The sequence below is a fragment of the Suncus etruscus genome, chromosome 13 (assembly GCF_024139225.1).
Source record: "Suncus etruscus isolate mSunEtr1 chromosome 13, mSunEtr1.pri.cur, whole genome shotgun sequence".
NCBI lineage: Eukaryota > Metazoa > Chordata > Mammalia > Eulipotyphla > Soricidae > Suncus > Suncus etruscus.
The window spans coordinates 66,216,327-66,243,378 of NC_064860.1; the positions used below are offsets into that span (position 1 = coordinate 66,216,327).

The 27,052-nt window shown below is 35.4% G+C and overlaps 1 protein-coding gene and 1 pseudogene across 1 annotated transcript in view; one reads left to right on the forward strand and one right to left on the reverse strand.

The window, feature by feature from the left end:
* The window catches only part of ROBO1 (roundabout guidance receptor 1), a 945,902-nt gene that overhangs the window by 368,219 nt on the left and 550,631 nt on the right, over positions 1 to 27,052 (reverse strand).
* LOC126026543 (uncharacterized) lies at positions 16,373 to 16,575 on the forward strand (annotated as a pseudogene).

A 27,052-nucleotide genomic window follows, 5' to 3' on the forward strand; every position in this document is an offset into this window, starting at 1 on the left:
GTGACCTCCATCAAAAAATTTTTTTAAATCCAAATTACCACAAGAAATAAATACAAACTTTTTTAAAAAAAAAAAAGGTACAATATCCTAAGAACTAAAAATTCATTATTTTAATTAATAAAATCATTATACTTTACACAGTAGATAATTATAAAAGAAACTATTAAAGCCCAGCAATAACAGGCATATATCTTGAAAATGAACAATACAGACAATAGGAGGAAAAGAAAAGAAAAGGAGATCTATCTCAAGTATAAATATTAAATGTGAATATTAAATTAATTCAGAAATCTACTATTTGGGATGTGCCGTACCTACAGAAACAATGGTGTCATGACTGGGAAATACACTGAAAGTATAAAGACAACCTTTATGTTAGGGGGGATTGGGTCACATCAGCGGCATTCAGGGGTTATTCTTGATTCTGCATTCAGAAATTGCTCCGGCAGCCTCAGGAGACTATATGAGATGTTGGGAATTGAACCAGGTCCGTCCTGTTTTGGGATCTGTCCTGTTTTGGCTGCGTGCAAGGCCTGCTGCTGTGCTATTGTTCCGGCCCCAAAAGGGAACCTTTTAAAACAAACCATTTAAAGACAAATCCGACTAAAAGTTGGCATATATGGGCCCGGAGAGATAGCACAGCGGCATTTGCCTTGCAAGCAGCCGATCCAGAACCTAAGGTGGTTGGTTCGAATACCGGTGTCCCATATGGTCCCCTGTGCCTGCCAGGAGCTATTTCTGAGCAGACAGCCAGGAGTAACCCCTGAGCACCGCCAGGTGCGACCCAAAAACAAACAAACAAAAAAAAAGTTGGCATATATATCACATAATCTGGAAGTGGACAATCAAATAAAATGCAATGAATAAATAGAAAAATTCATAGGATTACATAATGTTAAAGGAGTATGACAGTAAAATGTAACAATAATATTAATATAAATAACACAAATTGTCAAGGTTTTACGCCCAACACCCTGATGTGCTTTTGGGTTTTTCCTTTATGGTTCCTCAGGAGTGAAGTGTGATGATGAAGTAAATGATGATTTTACAACTCCATTGTACTAAAGGGGAGTGAAGCCCAGTGAATATCTGGGAAATGAACTGAACTCTCTTGACTCTCCTTGTGTAACTTACCATTATGCTATGCTGATTCATGAGATTAGGAGAATCAGAAGCTATTGCTAAACTCACCATCTCCAAAACCACAGCTTAGATGATTCATAAGGCAGGTGTAGGAAAGAGATCAGAGGGAGGAAAATAAGTCAAGAAACATCAGATCCACAATAGAAAGATGTGAAAAGCACCCAAAAAATAGAGACAAAGTATCCATTATGATTTTTATATTTTTATATTCTTTGTTCTTTATTAATAGCCTGGGGAATTAATAAAGTTCAAATGGTATAAAAGTTTTGTGATGTCTTCCAAGACCAGCTTTTAAAAATATTGCAATATATATGTCATCACTTCTTGTGCTTGGTTTAAGGGGCACAACTGTTGATTTCATATATATATGTATATATTGCAATATGAGCACTCTCATAGCATAAGGTAACACCTCTGTACACCATATAATTATCTCTTCTTTGTTGTGGTAAAAACAATTAAAATCTAGTCTCTTGGTAACTTTGAAGTTGATAATATGGTATTGTTGACTAGAATCACCATGCCCTGCATTCAATTTCTAGAATGTATTTATCCACGAGTTGCAAGATTATAGCTTTAAACAAAATTTCCCCAATCCCTCTTCCCTCAGCTCCAGTAGCCATCACACTATCCTGTTCCTATAAGCTCAACTGTTTGGATTCCACATTTAAGTGACAACATATACTTGCCTTTCTTTTATCCAAAGCATCCTTATATTTCTTCCTATATGTTCAAGAGTCAGAGATCTTTGATGAGTGAACACAATATAAACTTAATCTGCCCTAAATTCCCCAAATCTGTTTTTTGTTGTAGAGTTAGACTAAAAAAAAAAAAAATCCAACCACTCAGATTAGCTACTAACAGATTAGATTTAACAGGTTAGCTATAATACACACTTGATCTGAAAAAGTACATTAAAAAATATGCTTTGATGGTGTAAGACTTAAATAAGTAAGAGATTGCTCTATATTAAGGTTTTTCAAACTGCCTCTTAAACATCCCAAGTAGGATTGCTCTTTGTTGCAAGGATTCGCCTGGAGTGGTATAAAATTAGATGTTTAGTAGCATCTCTATTCTGTACTCATTAGATCCATGATATTCCCCAGGCTGTAACAAGAAAATTTGTCAAATGTTCCAGAAAACCATCTTAGATGTTTTTAAGGGATTTCATTTATGTTTGCTGTGTTCTGTTCTTGCCAATTATTATGGCATGTTCAAGAAGATTTGCAGATAACAACAAAGGTAGAATTTCAAACAAAGTTCAGATAATCCATGTCACAAAAATTTTGTGGAAACACTGCCTAGTCCTACTTCAGTTCAACAGAGGTTAGATTTAAGTTAAGTAAAAATATCCCAACAGTCAAATATAACAATCAAAGCAGCAAGAAATGGCAGCAGAGTCCAAGACAAAAAACTATGGGAACTGGTATTAATGAAGATTATATAAAAGTCACCAGAAAAAAATATAGTTAAAAAAAAATGAACAAAGCTGATGGCAAGCCATCTTCAAAGCCACCAGGAGCCTGTGAAGAGAGTAATCAGAGATGGAGTTCACAAAAAGGGCCAAGAAAACAAGATCCCTATCACTATTGCTTTGAGCCAAGAGGGAATGATTGGCTAGCTTGGTTCTTAAAAAAAAAAAAAAAAAAAAAGACTTTTAAAAAAGCATTTCAAGGTAACACCTCACCATTTGGTGTCCTGGAGCTGTTCTTAATTACCACAGAAGGAAAGAGTAAATGGAGATTTTAACATGCTTGGCGTGTAAGCAATGACTATCAGAATAGGTTAGACGCCATGGCATCATTTAGTGAGTAAAGAATAAAACCCAGTTCTCCTGAGTTGTGGGTGCTAACCAGTCAACCATGCTGGAAAAACCCTGCCTCTCAAATCTCTTTGTAATATATACTATTCACCGAGGGCTGAAGTCTTCAATGACAGCTATTCATGTGTCTCAAGCTGATCAAATGCAGGCAATGGTGATGGTTCAGTGCTACTACCCTTTACCGAAGGACCAGGAAAAAAATGTTTCCAACCATCAGTTTTATACACTGGTTCAACTGCTTCTTTAAGACATTTCAATGGCATAGCCTCCAAACGTCACATAAGAGAAAAAGGCTACTTCTAAGGAGCAGGTATAGAAGGCAACTCTTGTTCAATAGTCACCCAGAGCTCTGGGGATATGTGAAGCTTCAGTTCTGAATAAAGCGGGTTAAAGGGGGGGGGAAGCTTTCCCTTCAATTCTAAACACCCCAAGCTTCCTTTGAGTCAAAGCCGCTAATTATGCCAGGCAGGCTGAATGATGAGTAGTGGTTTTGTGATCCCAACTATTGTTCAGAAGGGCTGAGATCGCCAATGCATTTTCCTAGGTATAGAGACTTTGAAGGGAAAAGTCTGAGTACTTATTATCTCTTTGTTTTCTTAAACAGTGCCTATTTACAAACTTTTCACTAGTGAGTAAAAACATTTACTGGCAATAAAACACAGCAGTGTTTTAGAATGTTAACCTCTTCCCCTAAAAACATGACTGACTAAATGTTCTGAGTATCTGGGGAGGTGGGGGGGGGGGGTATTTTCTTTTTCTTCTTTTTACCATAAACACAAGACAAGAGAGAAAGAAAAGAAAGAAAATTAGGATTTATTTACATATATACAGATATATGTGTGCCCTGGGAAGGCATGTATCTTTAGAGCAAAATACTGCATGGCAATACAGCATCTGCAAGCTACCGTTACACAGAAATCACACACACAAAAGAAAAAATAAAAACAATACAATAAAACAGATTGGGGCAGGCTAACTCTTAACTCACACTTAAGTAGGTTATAGTAGATGTAGCTTAGTGATAAAATGTCTGAATAAAGAAAAAATAACAGCTGGGTGATAAATCCTGCAGCCGCTGAAGCTGACCAGCCATCTTTCGTTGTGCATGTTTGTTTTCCAAGAAGTAGGTGGGATCCTGTTAAAACATTTATAGTTCTAAAACACATTAAATATCTCAGGGTCTTGCCTTCATAAATGTCCTTAAGGCAAGAATCACGCTATAAATATCATTTTATATTCAAGTCACTAATTACCAAGGACTATATTCAAAGAATAAAAAACAAGATAGTAACTAAACTTACTGATTTTTCTATACACTCTGCAAATTGACTTAATACTGTTCCCTGAGTCAATAGTTAATGTACTAGCCTCTTAAGCTTCAAGAAGACTGAAACAAATGTCATTATCACATGAAGAAATGACTGTCAAAAATGACATTTTCTCTTGAGATTGAAGTTTTAAATCTGGATGCCTACATAGTTTTTCTTAGTTTTAAAATGCATTGCTTAGTTCTCTTCATGTCAGCATTTTCATATCAAGAACTAAAAGGTGACTTTTTTTTAAATGAAGGGAAATGTGTTTATCTCCTAAGAGTGTCACTCTTTTCAATTCATTCTGATGTGGGGGAGGGAAGAAAGGGAGAGAGAACTCAGTCCGTTCCATGAGTCAATTTTAAAGAAAAGGACTTGTGAAAAAAAAAAATAAAAACAGTGATGTATACACGAATTTACACAATGTAATTCTTAAATCTTACATGTTTTTGATCTAATAATTTCTTTGGGGACAAGCAGAGTACTAGCATCATTGATAGAAACCTTTTATCTCCACCTGCTGGAAGCATGAAATATAACTGTGTCCAAGTTACTCATTCAGGAAGAAAAAATAATGTTTACATGCATTAGACTTAAAATCCCCAGTTTCCAATGACAGCTATTAGTATATTATTTCTGTCAGTAAACTGATACCAAGCCACCAAACTATGCTTTTGCCATGGTTTATTCTTCATGTGTATATTCCCTTTATAATTTTGAAACTGGCTATATAGCATTTTCACAAAATTTAGCAAAAATATTTATATGTGGAAATATCTGTTTGGCTAATTGCCAGATTTGGGTCTTAGAAAAGACACTTAAGGAAATATCTGATATCTTAAATATCTTGAGTTAGCTGAATGTATGTCCATAGTTTGGACAGAGAGAGATCAAAATTTGAAAATTTGATAGTACATGTTTTAACATAGAAAATCACCCTTTTCTTGAAAAAATAAAATCCTCTTTCTTTATATACATCACTGAGTTTTAGCTGCCTCAGGGGATATGGAAACAAAATAGTTGTCTGTGTTCACCTTCTGCTGTATAAATGAATTGTAATCATTAACTTACTAAAAGATTTAACTTTATGTTTTTATTTGATTGTTCAATTATAGCTGGACGCAATGAACAGTTAACATTAGGCTAAGATAGAAAACCAAAGGAAAATGCTGAGTGGGTGTTAAAATAAAGTATTTGCCTTTAGGTTAAACATCTGTATAACTTGACAGTTAGTGATAGCTATCGTCATTATAAAAAAAGAAAAGAAAAGAAAAAGAAACTTTAAATGACACTTTTTTAAAGTTTCCTATCAAAATATTTAATATTCTACTTATTTCCTATTATGGTAAACATTCCCCTTAATACTGCTCAATAATTATTCATTTTGACACGTTGGCTGCATAAGGATATACAAATAAACCTTTTTGAGCTATAGTTCAGAATCTGAAATTGGTAATTTCCTCCAGGACAATAGATGGACCTTGCCAAAAGTTAACCTCCACACACACAAAGATGTATTTTAATGCTTCTGAGTTAGTTTTCTGGTAAGTAAGTCGGTTTTCTTTTCAGCAAATTATAAGTAAAAGTGAAAATGAATTCATCACGATATCATTATGCATAATGCATAACATTAATGACTGCATTCATATTTTCAATATATATGAGTGACTGGTTATTACTTATAAGTTCCCCAGTTGGCAAGAAAAAGGCATCAAGAACAAATGTAAACATCTCCCATTCCCTTCCAAATTCATATGCAGTTCAATCTGGAATAAAAAAGACATTTTTATTCATTCTAAAAATTTAATAGCAGCTTTTGCCCTTAATTAGGTTTTATTAGCTGGTTAAATAAATTACTTACCTAAAGTATATATCAAGTTAATCAAAGTAAGATCACATCACACACTGCCACACATAAATGAATGTGTTTAATAAGAAAGAAGAAATAAAAATCCTGGGTTTAACTATGAATATCACTTAGACTTTTGGAGAAACTCAATTGTGAATTTAATTATAAATTAATCTTTCTAATTAAGCAAGCTTTCTTAAAAATTAGTGTTAAATGTAAACTGCTGCTAATAGAGTTAAATATATCTGAAATTGCCTTAGCAATAGTAACCAGTTTATATTCACTGCACTTCGGTGCCCTGATAAGTCATTGTGGAAATATCAACACAGCTCCAACCAACTGTTATTACTATAACTCATAACTTAGTTTAAAAAATCTAAATATACGTTATGTTATGCACAGCAGTACCAACTGATTAAGAACAGAAAGGGTGAGATCAGGCCTTACTCGGAAGCCACTGCTATGCTATATAAATTCTGCGATGGGTGTAACCAATGAAAATGAAATATTAATAAAAATCTGGTGGAAAGAGAACAAAAATGTGCTCAGGAATTAGAGCATATGGTTCTGAATATGATGTGAGGAAGATGCGGATAAAGTTGAGATCTGTAGAGATCAACCCTTGAAAATCAAGGGAGTAGATACTGTTGGAGCTCAGTGATAAAGGGAAAGACTAGAGACAAGGGGATTAATTAAAGGTCTGTATAAGGGCAACTCTTTGACTTGTCACTCCTTCCTTCACAGATGCAAGAAAAAGCAGGCAGCTGGCATTTACCTCCAGCAATAACAGCTGACCCTTTCTCCATGAAACCGAACAACCTGCCAGGTGAAACCTGGCATAATCCTCATTCTTTAATTTGAGTGCCCTGTAGTCTGACAGCTGGCTTCCTCGCTGATCCCCCCTAAAGCAAAGTCTCACTTTTGTTTACCTCACCCAGAATTCCTGGTGAGATTTCCATGTGAGAAACAATTATAACTTGGAGGAATTTTCTGAATAATACAAACCCTTTTTGTTATAGAGAGGATTACCAGACACACAGGAAAAGCTTCTGGAGGAGATGGAAATACCAAATTAAGAAACTAAAAGCTGACCCTAGAAGAAATAAAGATAACTAGTGCAACCTAAAAGAAATGGAGGGACTGCTTTATAATCTTATGTAATAATATTTTTTTGTTTTTTTGTTTCTAACTGTACTTTGAAATGTACAGACTATTATACCTATTAGGGTGGGGGTGGAGCCTGGGTAGAAAAAAATATATATATTACACCATAAAAAGGAAGCCTTTGGGGGCCAGAGAGATAGCCTTGCATGCAGAAGGACTGTGGTTTGAATCCCAGCATCCCATATGATCTCCGGAGCCTGCCAGGATCAATTTCTAAGTGTAGATCCAGGAGTAATCCCTGAGTACTGCTGGGTGTGACCCAAAAACCAAAAAAAAAAAAAAAAAAAAGGAAGCCTATGAAAAGATTATAAAAATACTAATGTAACAATGAGATTAAAATGATGATTAAATATCTAAACTGGGGACAAAAAGTAAAAACGATATTTAGCCAATAAAATTGCCATGAAACTAGACCAATCTGAAACACAATGGCAAAATGCTTTGGGGAAGTAGTTTCCTTAAATAAGAACTAATACATAAATTTACTTGACAAAGAATAGAATGTCCCTTTTTGTTTTATAATGGCCCATATGTTGTTCAGTTTCTCTGCCCCAGTAAGTACCAATTGAAATGCTTCCAGGGCCCAACCCAACTTCCTCCACAGGCCATTTCTTTGGTCAGTTTACAGGTCCAAAGGTAGTATTTATCTGAAGATGACTCAATCAGACTAGAAAGGAAAGACGTATAGCATTTGGCTAAAGGAAAAGTTCTTCTCACTACTAATTAGCATGAAGCAAGGCTCCACAACTACAACCAACTGGAAAGAGAAATGGGCTGACAGGAACTGAGAGAATGGCTGAATTGAGAGACAGGAAGATGACCGAGCTCAATGACATCTGTGAGCACTTTGGTGTCCCTGGGACTTTTACTCATATGACTTAATACATTTACTCATTGTTCAGAGAGGTGTGAGTCAGGGTTTGCAGGGACTTGCCAGCAAAAGCTACACAATTCCAAGAGTTGCTGTTTAAACAGAATGCAAATACCCCTGGAACTGTTCCTTGTGTCAACTGTGCCCAGAGTAGTTAAGTCAAGACAAGAGCAGCCACAAGAGACTCATGTGGTCTCAATCATGGGCCAGAAATATAGTGTGATCACAAATTGATCTCAGACTAGAAGACATTCAAGAAGTTTAAGTATGTCTGTATACACAGTGTTTCCCAAGCAACAAAAAGATTATTTAAGAGAAGCCCTAAAATATATTATATTCTTCGATTTCACCAGAAGCTGGTGCAGCACTGAGAACCTATGAACCTGCCAACATTGGAACTGAAAATCCAAATTTGAAGGATGAATATCCAGTTTGCCATAGAATAGCAGTTAAAAGCTGGCTGTTTCTAAGGACTTCATGGCTGTTATTAAGATGCTTTGATTCAACTCTGCTCATCTCAAACTTTACAAGACCCAAATAATTTAAAAATTGTCAAGGTCATCAAGAGGTCATCTCTGAACATCGATGGGCTGAATTGAAGCCAAAGTGAAATTAATTCAGGACTAAAGCATATTCCATAATGCTGTGTAAGAAAAAAATAACTGTTTTGAGAAGATTCTCACAGCTGCCCACACAAGCACATACACACGAGCTTTTTAAATGTTTTTAGAGAAAACAAAGTGGTTTAACAAGCACTTTTAAATTCTGAATAAACTGTAGTTGAAGATGATTATTTTTCCCTTCCAGAATTGCAAATTCCTTAGACAACAATACAAAGGCCAACAAGGCTTCCTTTACATTGCTTTTTTATTTCAAATGAGGAAAACCTCTAATACACTTATAAATGTAGTCAAACCCAGTCACATCAGTTCATAGACTTATTAGGCCATGACGCTGTTGACACAAGGCTAAGTGCAAAGCCTTGACCTTCGCATTTCTGCCATGACCTCGGGGACTAGATCTACTCATCTCACCCCAACCTTTACAACTTGAATGAGGTCAGACCATGTTTTTTAAAGGATCAGTTAGCCCAAATGAAAGCTATTTGCTTTACCCATTATTGTTCATTGCTCTGAGTATTATTTTTTCTTCCAAATCAGGGTCTTCCAAACCTCTAAAAACCAAAACAGCAACTAAATGTTTTCAACTTTCTACTAAAATCTGTAAAGCACACATATCCCCCCCCCCAAAAAAAAAAAAAAAAAAACCTGTCATAACAGAAACTCTGTTATGACAGAAGACTGTTATGACAAATTCTAATCAGTAAACAAAATTTTTGTTTCATATCAAAGGGGTGGAGGTGGTCATTTATTAGATATCAAGAAATTTTTATGTCTAGAATATTAAAAGCATAACTTTAAGCCATTTCCTTACATTTGAACTGAGTAGCAGGGGGTGGTGACAGAAATCAATTATTTGGGCAAATGAGCTACGTAGGCAACAGATTTCATGTCTCATCTTTAAAACTGATAATAGAGACTAGATCAAGTTTTTAAAAGAAAACTACTTCATTCCAATAGCATCACTGGGTCTTAATAAACAGTTTCTGTCCTCTCCAGCCCCAGTTCTTGACTAGATTTCAGTTACCAAGATTTGAATCCAACTAGTGAAAAAGGAAGATCTATCAAATTACCCAAAATACTGACTCAGAGAAATAAAAGCATTGGGGATGGGGGCTCTTTTATTAAAAACAGTCAGTGCAGGGGAAGGGTATTTTCCCTCCAAGAGTATGTTAATATATTTTATTATGGTCAAATTGTCTTCATTATGCAAAAGATAGTAAAGCTGCTGTGCCATTTGTTAGGAGAGTCATGTCAAAAAGGTGTATGCATTCAGTCTAAAGTTTCTAATCTCGATAATGTTAAACAGGGCTTTAAAAAGAACTTTCCATTTGAAATAGTGAGTAAATGGGTTCACACTGCACAGATTTTTATTGGAGACCAACCTCATTTTCACATTTTTCTCTCCATCACAAGTCAGTCATTTGTTCTTTGCACTCATAATGGAAAGAAAACAAGAGTTTCTTTGTTTGTATACATTAAATCTATGCTGTAAAAGTCATTCAGTCAAGCCTGGCTATACTTTCACCTTTAAACCTTAACCTGACTTGTAACAATATTTGTAGCCTCTAAAATTACATTGGTTGAACCCAGACGAAGTTAATCACCCTTCACTGTCTCGCTGAAAAGTATAATGACCTACCATTTAACGCGAAACCATTAAAATGCTGGAAAGGGCAAGAATTCACATCATGTGTTTATAAATACCTCACATTTGAATGAATCCATACATTTAAACTACCAGGACACTTTTCATCTGGCACTTGCTTAGAGAGCCAGATGGGAAATAATGACTTGTACTCCCAAAGCCAGAAGCATCTATTTTGCTATCTTGTACAATGTACTTTATGCTTTAGAAAATCAACATAAACCAATTCTAGTAAATTCCATAGATAACTAACCAAAGAACATGCAAATCAAAGCTCGGTCATTCATGATATTCTTTTTTTTCCCAAACTACTTAATGCTGCCCACACAGGAAAAAAAAAAATTGTCAGCAAGCTCTTTCATTCACTCGCTGCATGGTAAATCCTAAATATTTTCTCAAGGTTTGCTACATTGTCCAAGTCCAGAAGATTCTGTTCTCATTACAACTGGGCATATGATTTAGAAAATCTGACTCACTCATTCATTCAGTATAAATGGATGATGTTCAAACTCTCTAACAACACAGAAGCCTAGATTTCCTCTCCATCTTTCTCAGACCAACCAGTCATCAAATCCTGCAAGTAAAGAGTTTCCTATTTCAGTTTTGGCCTCCACATGCTGTTTTTCCACACTATGCTGAGTATCATTCTTCAGTTTTTACAGCTGATCATGAGACTCTTTGCTTAGTATATCTAAATTTATTTAAATGTTTTAAGTTCTTACTAGGCTTTTCAAATCCTTATATTAGAGAAGCAAAACTACATTTCTAAAGAACCAGGCAGTTCAATAATGAGACCATATAGGTTGGGCACTAGTATTTGAGGATATACTAGGAGATAGGAGAGTACCAGTGAAGCAGGAACTAGGGAGTAACTCCCAACCTTGCTGGGGTGTTAGCCTCCACAAGCAACAAAGATGACAAATTCAAACCAACTAGTTTTCTGAGGGAAGTTAGAAATCTAAAGTTTGGGGGAATGTTGTACTGGTGAAGGGACTGTTCTGTTTATCCTGAAACCCAACTACAATCATGCTTGTAATCATAGTGCTTAAATAAAGATTTTATATTTAAAAAATAAATATATGTTCTTTAGGTTTTTAAATAATTTGAAATCAGGCAAATAAATTACCCTAGAAGGTGGTATAGGAGGTTATCGTGTGGTGAGATTCTTACAACAACCTCTACCATTACTACCATGCTTGAAACTCATGCTGTTTTTTCTTTAATTTACCAGGCATTTTCTGCCTTGGCATTTACTTCATTCCATAATCTTCTTCAATTATTTTTATTCCTTAGATTTCAGCTTATAGTTTGTTGTTGTTTTGTATAGAAACTTTCCCGAATACTGTCTTTTTTCCCCTATATGGAAACTATACCCAGCTCACAACTTTTTTCTGGATTTCTGACGGAGTCAGGGAATTACTTAGGGTGCCAAGGATCTAACTCAAGACAACCAGGTCTAAAACAAAACAAGCACACTAACTGCAATATTATGCTCCAGTACAGAATGTTCTGTCTTTTTGTTTGTTTGTTTGTTTTGGGGCCACTCCTGGCAGCACTCAGGGGTTACTCCTCAGGAATTGATCCTGGCAGGCTCGGGAGATCATGTGGTGCCAGGAATTGAACTGGATGGTCCTAGGTTGGCTGTGTGCAAGGCAAATGCTCTACCTACTGTGCTATTGCTTTAGCCAGAATATTCTGTCTTCTACAGGTCCAACCCCCACCCCAAGTTATTTGACATTTTTTATAATGTATCATGGATAAAAATACATTGGTAAATTTGGCCTATACGCAATAGTTTTCCCCATAAGTTAATAAGTCTACTTTTAGTAAACCTCAGTACAGAACTTGTCTAACTGAATCCAAAAACCAATGTAAAAACTGTTAGGGAAATAACTAGACTAAAAACTAGATGACAATGTTAAAGAATGAGAGAAGTAGAATGCCTGTCACAAATACAGGCAGAGATGGAGGAAGAGGGAAGGCATTGGTGGGTGGGAATGTTGCACCGGTGAAGGGGGGTGTTCTGTTTATGATTGAAACCCAACTACAATCATGCTTGTAATCATGGTGCTTAAATAAAGATTTTAAAAAAATAAATGAAATAAAATTTAATCGATAAAAAAAAACTTTCTAGCTTCATTACTTCATAAAAGATTGTTGATAAACTGGTGGTTATTTATTGTTCTTATTTAAGAACAGAGAAAACTTACTTAAGAACAGAGAAAAATATTTGGTCTGCATACAATAGACATATATCTAGACACATAATAGATATGTGTGTATCGGGGCCGGCACGGTGGCACTAGAGGTAAGGTGTCTGCCTTGCCAGCGCTAACCTAGGATGGACCCCCGCCCCCGTGTCAATGGGTGTGGCCCCCAAAAAACAAAACAAACAAAAAGATCTGTGTGTATTTATGCAATTTCTATGGAAACTGGACTAAGATATAAGTTGTTAGTCAGTAACTTGAAGATAGATAATAAACAGGGAGATGCTTCCTCTAATGAGTTTCTGCCATACGGACTATTTTATTTTCATGTAAAGATAAGGCTCTGGTCCTCAACTCCAGAGAACTTTGTCCCCCACCAGAGGTTTAGGAAGGTCTGGAGACATCTTTTGTCTACCACATCTATGGGAATACTATTAGCATCCAGTAATTAGTGATATAAGCCAAAGTGACTGCTGAATATCCTACCAAGCTCAGGATACCCAGCAAAACAAATTATCCACTTCCAAATTTCATTAGTGCAGAGCTTGAGCAACCTTACTATAGCCCAATCTCTGTCTCTTACTCCAACTTTGCCAAGAGAAATAATATCATTGTTTCTTGGGGAGGCGGGCTAGAGAGTAATTTAAATTTTACTGCAACGATATTGAATTAAAATCATTTTAAAAGGCACTGATTGTTCCTCTGACTGTAAATGTATTTCTTAAAGAAACAGGTTATAAAATGGGTGTCTGTTTTGGGAGTAGAACAAGTGCTTGGCCCTTTCTAGAATTCATCAAGTAAATAAATGCACCTAAAATCAGTGATGTATTATTTTATGCTTCATATTTACCAGATTACTAAATATGGGCTCAATAAAGCACGAAGTGTATTGGAAAAGATACTTTGTGAGGTTCTAACTCTAATTTCTGCAGAAGTTAAAAAAGAGACTATCCTTGCTCTCCAAATAATCCAAATCTGACCTAGAAACTTACATACAAACAAATGGAACCCAGCTCGTTTGTAAAATTGAACAGTAAAGCAACAGTGTGAATACAAGATGGAAGGACGATTCTAGATTTGAAGCAGTGGAGAGCAAGGAGATTCCAAATATTCTTCTAGAGGAGATACTGACCCACCTCAGATGTGATGACTAGGCACTGTGAGGTCTGAGTAGTTGAATGAAGAAATTGAAAGCTGATATTTGAGAGATGGAAAGAACTACAGTTTTAATACTGTTGGAAAACTAGGTAGCTTTTCTTCTCAGTAGAGAAGTAACACATGAAAGATCTAGTGTATGAACAGAATTGAATTTCTGCTTCAATATATATATATATATATTGGGGAAAAATAATGTATTATATATGTATATATACACATATACATATACATATTATACATATAATATATATCTGAGATTCTATAGTACTATATTTTTTCATTTTTTTCCTCATTCCAGGAATGAGGGGAAACATATTCAGCTGTGCTCAGGGCAAGGGCAATCTTTTGGCTCTGTGCTTAGACATCTCTCCTAGAGGGAACTCAGGACCATATGTGGTACTAGGAATAAAACCCAGGATGGCCCATGAAAGGCAATTGCCCTACTCACTACAGCACCACTCCAGCTTCTATAAATTCTTTATTTAATTCTCTGCTTATTGTTGGACAATTAAATGGAGTTCTTCAATAACATGCTTTTGCAACGCTTTTTTCCAAAAAGCCTTAAACCGATATAATATGGTTGTGAAAATATATCTTAGTGTTTACAGAAGAAAAGCTTGGAATTGCAAAGAACAAAACTTATCTAGTATCACCTAAAGGTGCTCCAACAATCTGAAGGCTTCTGGACTTGGGATTTGCCTGAATCATTTTGACTCTTTTTCCAGTATTTACCCCAGATAATGTTACAGAGTGATTACTCAACCAATTTTTGTGAAATTATATTGCAATTTGAATCTATTCCAGACTGTATATTTTTCTAAATCAATAACGCTGACTGAGATTACAACACACTTATCAAAGAAGTAGACATTCCAAAATTGAGGTAAATAAAGCTGAAAGAGACTTAGAGATTTCCATTAAATTTTCTTTCCTCTATAATAACCTCGAACAGGCTTACATTCACATAATCTAAGTCATGATAACAGTATCAAAACTTGGCAAAAAGAACTTATTTAAAGTACTACTGTTTCCTTTTTATTCTCAAGCCTCTCAATGGATAAGTTTCATTTTGCTTTTACAACTTGTAATTCTCCCAAAGATACCACATTAGATACTGATTTCAGACAACCTACAAAGTACAAATCACTTTGCTTTCTCTATGTATATATGAAATTCCTGTTGTCCATGCAGTCATCTAAGAGCCTTCTGAATCCCTCGGTCTTATATGTATAGACAATTCTATCAGCTCACTCTACCACCCAAAAACTCCTAAACCTTTCCCCTTTCCTTTACTTCCAGCTCTATTCTGCTGTTCATCATTTTGCCCACAGCCAACCAGGATAATCCTCAGCATCCTAAATGATACCTAGAGTATCACCAGGAGTAATACCTGAGTGCAGTGAAGTGCAGTGACAGAAGTAACCTGAGCATTGCTGGGTGTGCCCCCCCCCCCAAAAAAAACAAGTTGATGTTAAAATATATATATATATATATGTATATATAATTCAAGAACCTGCTTCCCTAATACCACTCTACTTAAAGTAACTTTGCAGAAAATTTCTAAGAAGATGTGCAGAGTATTTTTAAATAAGACTACGTTGTTATTGTGAAAAGAATCCATGATAAGGATAAGGTAGAGTCTATAATATTAGCACCCTCTTCAAAACCCTTCTAATTTGTTCTTTGTTTCTAGGGCCACACTTTAGTACTCAAGGTCTAAACTTCATTCAGGATTTGGGTGTTATTCTGAGATGTGTTGGGAGAACCTAAGTGGTATAACTAGTATTAAGTATTCTGTTGTCTCTTCAGAAAAAGTCCTATAAGGAGATCAACTAATACCTATAGTATTTATGTGTGAAGATTGACAATAAAAGTTCTACCCACAGTACCTAAAAGAAAAATAAGAGAAACAGAAAGAGAAGACAAAAAATGTCTGACAGAGAGGTGAGTGGTGGAGGGGGGCTCATGAGAAAGAAGACATTGGTAGCAGAAAAAGTATACTAGTGAAGGCATAGAGTTGGAACACTATGACTAAAACTCAATCATGAACAACTTTGAAACTGAATCTCGTGATTCAACTAAGAGTGTATTAAATAAAACATATGTGTTAAAATTCTATCCATACATTTGCTATCTTGTGAAAATGACAAACTTCATTTAATAATATATTAATAATATATATTACAATGTGTCATATTAATAAAGGTTTTTTTTATTTTGGGGTCACACCCGGCAGCACTCAGGGGTTTCTCCTGGCTCTAGGCTCAGAAATTGCTCCTGGCAGGTTTGGGGGACCATATGGGATGCTGGACCACAGTCCTTCTCCATGCTATCTCTCCGGCCCCTTAATAAAGGGATTTTTTTATGTCAACACACATGTGCTAGATAGATCTCAGTGACAAACTTAACTTGAAAGACCAATTTATTATTTTTTTAGAATTTCCAAATTCTACCACTTATTGTGTATATGAGTCTTGAGATCACACCCACTGGTACTCAGAGCTTACTCCAGGTTTTGCACTGGGAATCTCTCCTGGTGGAGCTCAGAGAACTCTATGCAATGTTTAAGACTGAAACTTGAAGACTACACTTTCAGGGATCAGTTCTGTAGTTTGTTTCCAGAGAAGTTTCTTTGATAGCACCCAAAACCACAAGGGGAGACAGACCATCCTCTCCTGAGCATAAAGTTGGTTCAAGATATTGATTTTGCAACTGCCTTTTCCCATTGATAATTGTTCTTCCCTTCTTTTGGCAGGGTTAGGGCAAGAGGATTCAGTCTAAGTAAATGAAAAAGGAAAACAAAAAAATGCTGAGCCTTGGTGGGCTGTGTGCAAGGCAAGTGCCTTACACCTATCTCTCCAAACCTGGATATATCTTATGAGGAAAATAATGGCTTTTCCATTAAATCTCAAAACTCTTTAAGATAGCTATTATTACCCCTTGGTAGGTATTATCCCTAATTTATAGGTGAGGAAATTATGGCTTAGATAGGTTCACTAAAACAAGTTCACACAGTTTTCTAATGTGTTACTATACTCTCTTATTTGTATTCCTGACATGCTGACATCTGAGGTCTTCCTGACTAAGAGATTATGCTAAGAGCAACCGCTTCCCAGAGACAGCAAACACTTGCCCAAGAACATACCCTTCAAATTCCAGTTAACCAAACCAGACCCCACAGACTGAACTCTATTCTCTCACGGTCCAGAAGGAAATTTTTCTCTGCCCTCAGCACCCCAGAGTCAGGTACTATATAAAGCTAGATATTATTTCTGTATTCCACAGCCCACAGAAATGATTGAAACGCTCCAATCCTAACCCTGCTCAAATTTCATACCTGCCTCTCATTCTTTTCTTTAGAAAACCACAATAAAGATTCTGGCCCAAGCTTTTCCCTTGCACCTTCTGCCTCCCAACTGACCCCAGTACTTCCTGGTGTGGGTAAGCCGCGAATGGCATCCCGTGTGGCCTGTTTCATGGGATCTGTGTGCATAAACAACTTTCTGACAGTCATTTCTGTGTCTGCATGCCTTAAAACAAATCCTCGGTGCAGTTAAAAAGAGCTAATGAGAGTGCCAAGATTAGAACACAGACAGCCAGACATAATGTATGTGATAAGAAATTATTTATTAACTAAATGAATTAGAGGCTGCAATATTACAATGGTATTCTATGACACAAAAATTTCCCAAACCAAGGTCAAGGGCTCATCTTAAAATCCTGCTCCAGTGCCACAGTATTACTGCTTCCTTCTTAAAGAAAGGGCTTAAGTACTGAAAGGAGGAACTAAGCAGAGTGTTTCAGAAGCCACACACTTATTAATGTGCATAGTTCAGTGCCAGTACACCTATACATCCCTGTGAAACTCTGCTCTCAGTTTGCAGGCACACACTCCATCCCCACACACATAAACACATTATTTTAGGGTGCAAATGGCCTTGCTCTTCTCCATCCCTCACACTTTCCAATGTCTGTCATCCTCCCACACTCCAAATGAAAACTTCTATTCCCCAAGTGCTAACAAGCTGAACTCCAAGGAAAAAGGAATCTATAATCTGATTAAAATAATTCACAGTAAATTGCAAATCTCTTAATCCTCTTAGACGCATTAACATTTTTTTAATTGAGGGGGAAAGCAACATGATATAGCCTCTAATTGTTGGCATTTAGGAACAGCATAAACAATTATATACCTTGCTTTATTTAGATAGAAATGGCTAGCACATTGACATGGCAATCTGCCCAAAATGATGTCTGCAACCTGCTTAATTATCCTTGATATTTTTTCTTTCAAAAAAGGACTCACACTTCTGCCTTTGTTGGTTGGCTGTTTTTCAATCTGTGGTAAGAGATCTCATAGCTTGAAAACTCTGTAAGTATGTTATGTGCATGTCAGGGTCTATACAAAGGAACCGTATAAACTAGTTTTAACTATATATCGAAGATGATATGTTATGATACAAAACTGATTCTCTTACAATGCTAGAAAACATGTTTCTTCAACTAAAGCATAAATCTTGTTAAAGATTGCCAATCGGGAAAACAAAAACAATGTAAAAATAATGTAACATAAACAGATGCTAGAACATATCAAACATCATTTCAATATTTTATATATATTAAATTATTTGATCTTCACAAAAACCACATTAAGTAGATAGGGAACTAATTTTCATTTTAGCCAACTGAAAACAAGAAATGAGATCTCTTGCAAAGGTGCTACAACTGGTTAGCAGTGAGGCCAGGTGGCAAACCTACCATAATTCTAAACCCATTTTCTTATCACTACACTACACTTCAAGGCATGTAATATAGGTAAAAACTCACAAGTAAATAATCCATTCCATTGTTACGTTCTAAGTTTAAAAATTACAGAACTAAAGTTCTGGAAGTGACTTAAATGTCAACTTTTTCAAATTCTGCATTTCAATTCAAGAAATTAACTCAGTATGTTCTATATTGGTAGACTCATAGTTAGCAACAACCATATCTCAATACAAGTGAAGTATTTTCCCCTATCTACTATATCAAATAAAGTCCATGGAAAATTAACAATAATATCTTCAAACTGTAAGCAAATATTGATAACAAAATTCCTATCCAATTCACCTTGTAGGATTAAAAAAGAAAAAAACCACAAAAGTAGTAAATAGTGCCATTGCAAATTCAGTGTTTCTGAATTTCTACCACAAACTATGCCAAGGTTTTTTTTTCTTTTTAGAAACAAACAAACAAATACACACTCAAGTACTGAGATAAAATTTTGTGATATTTTGCAATTCTGGTTTTTCTTCTATCCAATCACTTCTGTTCCTAAAAGGATAAAATGTTACTTATAAAGACAGGGAAGAAGTAATACCATTAATAAATTATATACAATATATGTATATATAATGTATGAAATCACTTAATTAAATCATTGAGGTATCTGTGATAGACCTTGACTGTATGGAAAGGAGATCCAAATAAGTAAATGTAATAACATAATCTTGGACAAGGTCACAATTTTATATAGTTTTTTATAGAAATACATGGAAAGCACATCCTACCTAAAAGGGTGGTGGGGAGCTTAAACTATTTAAACTATTTTAAATTATTAGATTAAACATGAACTGAATCAAAAAGGGAGGATAAATAACTAAGTGTAAACAGAAAACAGCAATTAGAAAGCCACATTATTCCTCTGGCATACATGCAATAAATTCTGATTTATAGGAGTATGAATACAATGGATCAATAACACCAAACCAGTCAAACATAAGGAGCTTTTCCTTTTGTTTGGAAGAGGAGTGGTGCTTGGGGCCACTCCTAGTACGCCCTGCTTGAGAGACCATATACAGTACAGATGATTCATCCAGGGTTGGCCACATTATAAGTTGGCCTTATATCCTGTACTATCTCTCTCTACCATCTCTCCGAGCTAATAAGAAGCTCTCTCTATAAGAATATAAATCAAACATATTGTTTCTATGGCTCACACAATGTAAGACTCTGTATGAAAAAACAATATGGTGAGAAATAGTTACGATATCAGGAATGAACAAGATGAACAAGACAAGTGAACTACTTAATATCAACTCAACACATTCTTTTGAAACCTGCAGTTATCACCCATAGAAATAATGTCCAAATAACTGTGGATATTATGGCTGCCCGTCCAAGTGATGAAGAATCCATTACTGGTGAGCTATTTTGTCAGTGCATCAGATAATGCTCATCTTTAAACATGTCTTCTATAGACAATGAAAAGCTGGTGAAGATTTCTAGCATCAAATGAATCAGCTCTCCTTGCTTAGGGCACATTACTCCTTCTGACCTCTTCCCCTGCCCGCACCTTGACCTTCTCCTACTCAGATATTATTCCCTGCTTCATGCCTGTGAGCATCTCATTCTATTTGTGAGCTTGTGGCTCCAGGATTTAGCATGAAGAGGGCTGCCATGATAGATGTCTAACATGAGTAATGCTTCTAATGATCCCCAATGGGACTCTATAATATTCTTCCAGCAGGATAAATCCTCTAAGAAAAAAAATTGATGTACTTTACAGTAGAACTTAATATAGAATAAATATTTCTACATAGAGAATAACTATTTCTACATTTTATCCAGCATTAGATTATGGAAGAAATGATCAGGGCTTTTTGAAGAATGAAGTTTCTTCACATGTATAATTTGGTAGCATATCTTGAACATGAGAGCAAATTTACCATTTCTATTGTGCCTAAGAAAATGTACTAAATGTTATTTTTAAAATATGTATAAATTATATACTAGGTTTGCTCATGGAAATGTTACTTGTTAAATACACATAAATCTATAATTTGTAAATTAACATTTTCACTGACAAATTACTTCAGAGATGCTTATTTTAATTTCCGATTGATATTCAACAGAGGTGACCCTTTAGATTAGTTTTTTTTCCTAATATTTGCCAAAGAGCTAATGACCTATTAGCAAATATCAAAACAAATAAGAGTGTAGATTTTGGAAAGGATCCCACAGACAAAAATTTGCAAAAGAAAGACTTCTTGGCAAGTCAGGCACAGTCCTCATTCTCTTTATTTTTATTTCTTCAGCTTTCCTTAATGTCTTTTCTCAACCTGCAATTCATATGCAACACAGTGTTTGTCTCTTAATAGCAATCAGCAAACCTTTAAGCTGTCTGTGTTGATAATTTCCCTTCTTATTCAAGAATGCATTTATTTATTCAGTTCATCAGGAACTCTTAGCTCATGAAAGGGCTTGTGGTTTTGTTTTCTTTCTTTGTTAGCTTTGGGACAAAAGAATAAACATAAACAGTCAAACTGATCACAAATACTGGCTCAACAAATACGATTTGTAAAATGTAAATATGCTTCCAATAAAAGCAAAAGCTTTCAGTTAAAAAAAGTGAGGCATTATGTAACCATTTAACTAGCAAAGGTACAGAAAAAAACCAAACAACCAAAAGTAAAAGCTTGCAGAATTCTGAAAAGCTTGTAAGAAATGGATTTTCAGAGAGGATACTGCTATACTTAAGAGTAGAAAGAGGCAGCAATGGGTAAGTCAGTTCTGTGCAGGATTGATGATATAATATTGTAGCCACAAAAGGTGTACTATAGGTCATATCTGCTGTAAGGATAAATTATTGATATTTTATGACTCATGTAGATACAACAAAACTGCTCCCAGTGACCAGTTGGAAAATTTTACTAAAATGCCTTCTTTTGAAAAATTAAAATCTATCTATATTGAACCTATATACTTTTTATGGAAGCATTCAGATTAGATAAACCCATTAGACCTAAAATAAGTTTTCCTTAAAAGCACCTCTTAAGGAATTTCAGTTTCCAGCCATTATAATAGATAACCAGAGGGGAGAAAAGAAACCAGAATCTCAGATATATATTTTGTATATCTCCCATGAATTGTGACAATAGATCATTACAGGCAATTCTAAGGCGGTCAAGTGAGAAATAAAGATGAGAAAATAAGTATGTAGTTTCTTATATATATTAAATATTCCAAGAATGTAGGTCTGGAAAACAGAAAGATTAGGAGAGCAAACTGCCTTCAAACACTAAAACAGCAGGCAGATTCTTGCCTTGCATAAGGCTGACATTGATTGGATCCCTGGCATCCAGTATGGTCCCTAGCCCTCCAGGAGTGTTCCCTGATTGCCAAATCAGAAGTAGGCCTTGTGTACAGCCAGGTGTAGCCCAAAACCAATAAAAGATATAAAATAACTTTATGTATAAATTAGACTATATTTTTCACAAGCAACTTTGAAGAGTAAAACCATAGCCAACAGGACAAGAAACAGAACTGTTTCAATTTCCAACAAGGAAACACATATATAAAAATTGTAAATGGAATCATTATTCTGGCTAGGAGATGATTTTTCTTAAAAAAGTAATAGGATAAAGATATGTGTTAATAGAGCAGGTAAGATGTTTGTTTTATATGTGAACAACTGGAATTCAATCCCCAACACAATATATGGTACCAAGTACTGCCAGGAGTGTTCCCTGAGTAGAATCAAGAGAAAGTCCTGAGTATGTGGGCCCAAAACAGATTAAAATTAACAAACAAACAAAAGATTATACATTCAGTATACTGCCAAGAAGGAAAAGTATACAAAGACAAAGTTGATTATCTGAGTTACTGTCCAAATAATTCTATCTTAAGATAAAAGCATAATGTAAATAAAATCTCCTAAGATAAAAACAATGACATACACAATCACATCTACGTTTTTATCTGTATACTACTATATATAATATACATATCCTCAAAAAAATGACAAATGTCTTGTATTATTCTCTTAATATTAGATTATCCAATTTAAATGTATTTTATATTATCACCTTTTCTCTATTGATGGATGTTATTATGGCCTAAAACTACTTGCAGACAAGCCATGCATACTGTGTCAAATTACCTATATGACAACCATTTATCCCTTATATACACAAAATGAGTTTAAAAAAATACACAAAACTGTGTGGTGCAGTAAAGTTCTTTAAATGAATGAATGAGTGATCATTAAGTAATGACAAAAATGCCACAATATCATAAGTGAGATCCTATAACATTCAAAAGATTGTCAAATAGATTTCCATAGTTTTTCTGGTCACCATTCCTGCGTGTATTTGTCATATACTTCCCTTCAACCTAGAATACATAACACACTTAGTGAACCTACTTATTTCAAGAAGATTCTTTTTTTTTTATTTTTGGTTTGGTGGGTTCTTTTTGGCTTGGGATTTTTGAGGTGGTTTGCTTTGGGGGCCACACCCTGCGATGCTCAGGAGCTACTCCTGGCTTTTCACTCAGGAATTAATCCTGCTGGTGGATCATATGGAATGTCAAGGATCAAACTTGGGTCCACTGCATAGAGGTCAGTTCCCTATCAACTATATTATAGCTCCTCCAGCCCTACTATTCTTACTAAGTTAAGTATATTCTAATATATAATTCTAATTCTCCATTTTCTCATCATATTAAAAACATCTATTATAAATATACATTAAGGCCCTCCATGCCTAGCATGCAAGCCAACCACAGCACTGGCTTTAATCCTGGTACCATATATAGTTCCCCAAGCAGGGTCCCTGAGCACTGCAAGATATGACCACATACAAACCTCTTCCCCCCCCAAAAAAAAAAGAATAAAGAAGGGCCAGGCAGTATAGGTGGTACATGTAGCCAATTCTTGTTTCATTCACTTTTAGCCCCTCTGTATCACCAGTAGTAACACAAGAACCTAGAGCTGGGAGTAACCACTGAACATCAGCACCTCACCCCTGTAAGCAAGAAGGAACTAGAAAATATTTCATTCTTCAATTAAGCTTATAAAAATTCATAGACATATTATGTAAAAAAAAGAATAATATAAATGTGTGATTCAATTTCTTACTAGAAAATAAATTTGGAAAAAGACTGTTCAGCTAGGAAAATCATACCTAAAAAATCATGGCATGATCTTTGTCAGACATACAGATTTAAAAAGCAAAAAAAGAAAAAGAAAAAGATTCTAAAATAAAATTGCTGTATTAGTTCTAAGAGAATATTGATTACGGGGCTGGAAAGATAGCATGGAGGTAAGGCATTTGCCTTGCATCCAGAAGGACGAGATTCAAATCCGGGCATCCCATATGGTCCCCTGAGCCTTCCAGGAGCGATTTCTGAGCTTGGAGTCAGGAGTAACCCCTGAGCGCTGCCAAGTGTGACCCAAAAACAAAGCAAAACAAAAAGAATATTGATTACAACACTGTTGTGATAATTGCTACACCCAGGACTCATCCTTTTTTGTTTGTTTGGTTTGGTTTGGCTTGGTTTGGTTTGGTTTGGGGCAACACCCGGTGACACTCAGGGTTTACTCTTAGCTATGTGCTTAGAAATGGCTCCTGGATTGGGGGCCCATATGAGACGCTGGGGATCAAACCGAGGTCCTTCCTGGATCAACCGCATGAAAAGCAAACGCCCTACCGCTGCGCTATAGCTCTGGCCTCCACAGGCATCATCGTAACCAATGCTACATTTGTTGTTTTAAAAGACTTATCATGTAAGATTACACCAATAAATGAGGAGAATCAAAGATTAGACCCTATTTATTTATTTATTTATTTATTTATTTATTTATTTATTTATTTATTTTGGTATTTGGGCCACACCCGGTGACCCTCCGGGGTTACTCAAGGCTATGAGCTCAGAAATTGCTCCTGGCTTGCAGACCATATGGAACCCGGAGGGATTGAACCATGGTCCCTCCTAGGTTAGCTCGCATAAGGCAAGCACCCTACCACTTGCACCACAGCTCCAGCCCCTATTTTAATTGTTTTTTATAGTAACTGATCATTAAGATCTCAGTGATACTATATTTATATAAAGAAAATGATTCTCATCTGTATTTTATCCACTATATATTAAATTATATTCGATTATATTGAATTGAGCAACTTTAAATTTTACTAAGGCTCTTACTCAATTATCTCATAAATTGAAGAGCATTCTTTGAATTCTACACATCATGTTACAGGGTGAGATTTATGTTTCTAGGTTTCTATGTGTTCTTTATAATAGCAGGATACTCATTTTTTGTGGATAATTATGTCATATAAGATCAGAAGAGAATAGATACTAAATAAAACAACATTCTAACATTTCAAAACGATGTAAACCAGCACACAATAAACATACACATATATTTTCCAGGCAAATAGTACACACATTATAAATTGTGCATAATAGTATATACCTCATACTAAAGCTTTTAAATAATTAAATTACTATTTTTGATATTATTATTTTTTAATCCTACTCCTTTGGGATGAATATATAAAATCAGGTTTACATGTCATATATATTTAATAAGTATGTATGTTTAAACATATTCAATATGTCAAACATAAAATAAGGGTGAACAGTTTTGCATAATAAGTTTAAATAATGAGTTTGTGGGACTCAATGACCCACAACAGATTCCATTCCCTCTGACCCATACTGAATTTAAGTAAAAGCTTTCCTTTTGATGCTTCCATTCAATCCTAATTTGTTATTTATAAAAATAATAATGTCGGGGCCGGGCGGTGGCGCTGGAGGTAAGGTGCCTGCCTTGCCTGCGCTAGCCTAGGATGGACCGCGGTTCGATCCCCCGGCGTCCCATATGGTCCCCCAAGCCAGGAGCGACTTCTGAGCGCATAGCCAGGAGTAACCCCTGAGCGTCAAATGGGTGTGGCCCAAAAACCAAAAAAAAAAAAAAATAATAATAATGTCAGTGAATTGCTTCTTTGCATAGTCTCTTGAAGGCTCTACCACTAATTCTCCTTCTATATGTTTAAGTTTTGTTAACATTGTTAAGCTCTTTATTTAAGAAAGTTCTTACTCCAAATTTTATAATTGCTAAGAAAACATTGACCTCTTTTCAGACATCAGGGATAAAAACAGATAATTTTATCTTCCAAATCAGTTTATTCAAACAAATTGTAAATTCAATGGTTTGGAGACATAAAAATTACTTCCTAAATCAAGCCACTCAAGTAGTTTAAAGCTACCCAGAGGTGTGTGATTATCCTGTGCAAATGTACTTAAACTTACTTCTTTCATATAAACAAGCAAGAATCATTTTAGTGAAATTTCAGAGTAATAAAAATTGCCTCTAAAATCATGCCTAAGCAAACACAATTTGCATTAGAGTTTTGAAATTAAAAAGTACATATTTTGTCTTTCCTTGTATATAGGAAAAAGTGTCTATATATAAGGAAATGCAAAATATTTAGCCAAATTACAAGGTAATATATTAACAGGGTAAAATAATCACATGCTATAATAGAGATAACATAGATTATTTAAATCTGGAGAGCAAATTATAAGACAGTTTATCTCACTAGCACTGTATGATGTCAAATTATCTTGAAATGTGTGGCCTGATCCACTGATTCTTACACTCCATTTTTCTTTCACACTCTACCTGAACTTGCTAGAGATAAAAAAAAAAAAAAATAGTACCTCAGTCACCTCATCAGACAAAATAAAACCAGCCCTACTTCCTGTCCTGTTGATAATTTAGATGATTTTAACCACTCAATTACTTCATAATTATGCATAAAAAATGGTCACATAACATGCTACAACAAACTTTATGCTCTTTGTTTTAAGATATAAAAACTTGTCTGTGATTGATTGGGCCTGTTGAAATTTTAAGTTAGAAGAAGAACATATATAAATTATCTTTAAGTGCTAAAAAATCATATACAACAATTTCATTACTATTACTAGTAAAGTGCCAGTTTTCTTCACAATAAAAGTATCTGCAGAGAAGTAGTGATTCAAAGTGGGTCTCTAGGGGCCAGAGTGGTAGCACAGTGGTAAGGCATTTGCCTTGCAAGCGGCTGACCCTCACAGACTCGAGTTTGATCCCTCGCATCCCAGATGATCCCCCAAGCTAGGAGCGATTTCTGAGCACAGAGCCAGGAGTAACCTCTGAGTGCTGCAAGGTGTGACCCACACACACAAAAAAAAGTGGGTCTCTAAAATTCTCATAAGCAGATCATCTCCCATCGCTAACCATGGGCCAACTGTGAGAAAACTATGTTGAGAAAAGTATGAATGAGTGGAACATAGGGACAGAAATGGGCAGGCTCAGAGCTGAATATTCTGAAATCTAAACAAAAGCATCATGGGAAAGTATAGCTAGAAGCAGCTAAAGTCTGAAGAGTTTTAAAAACACATTATCTAATAAGGAATCCCAATATCATCTGAAAAAGAGTCTTCCAAAAG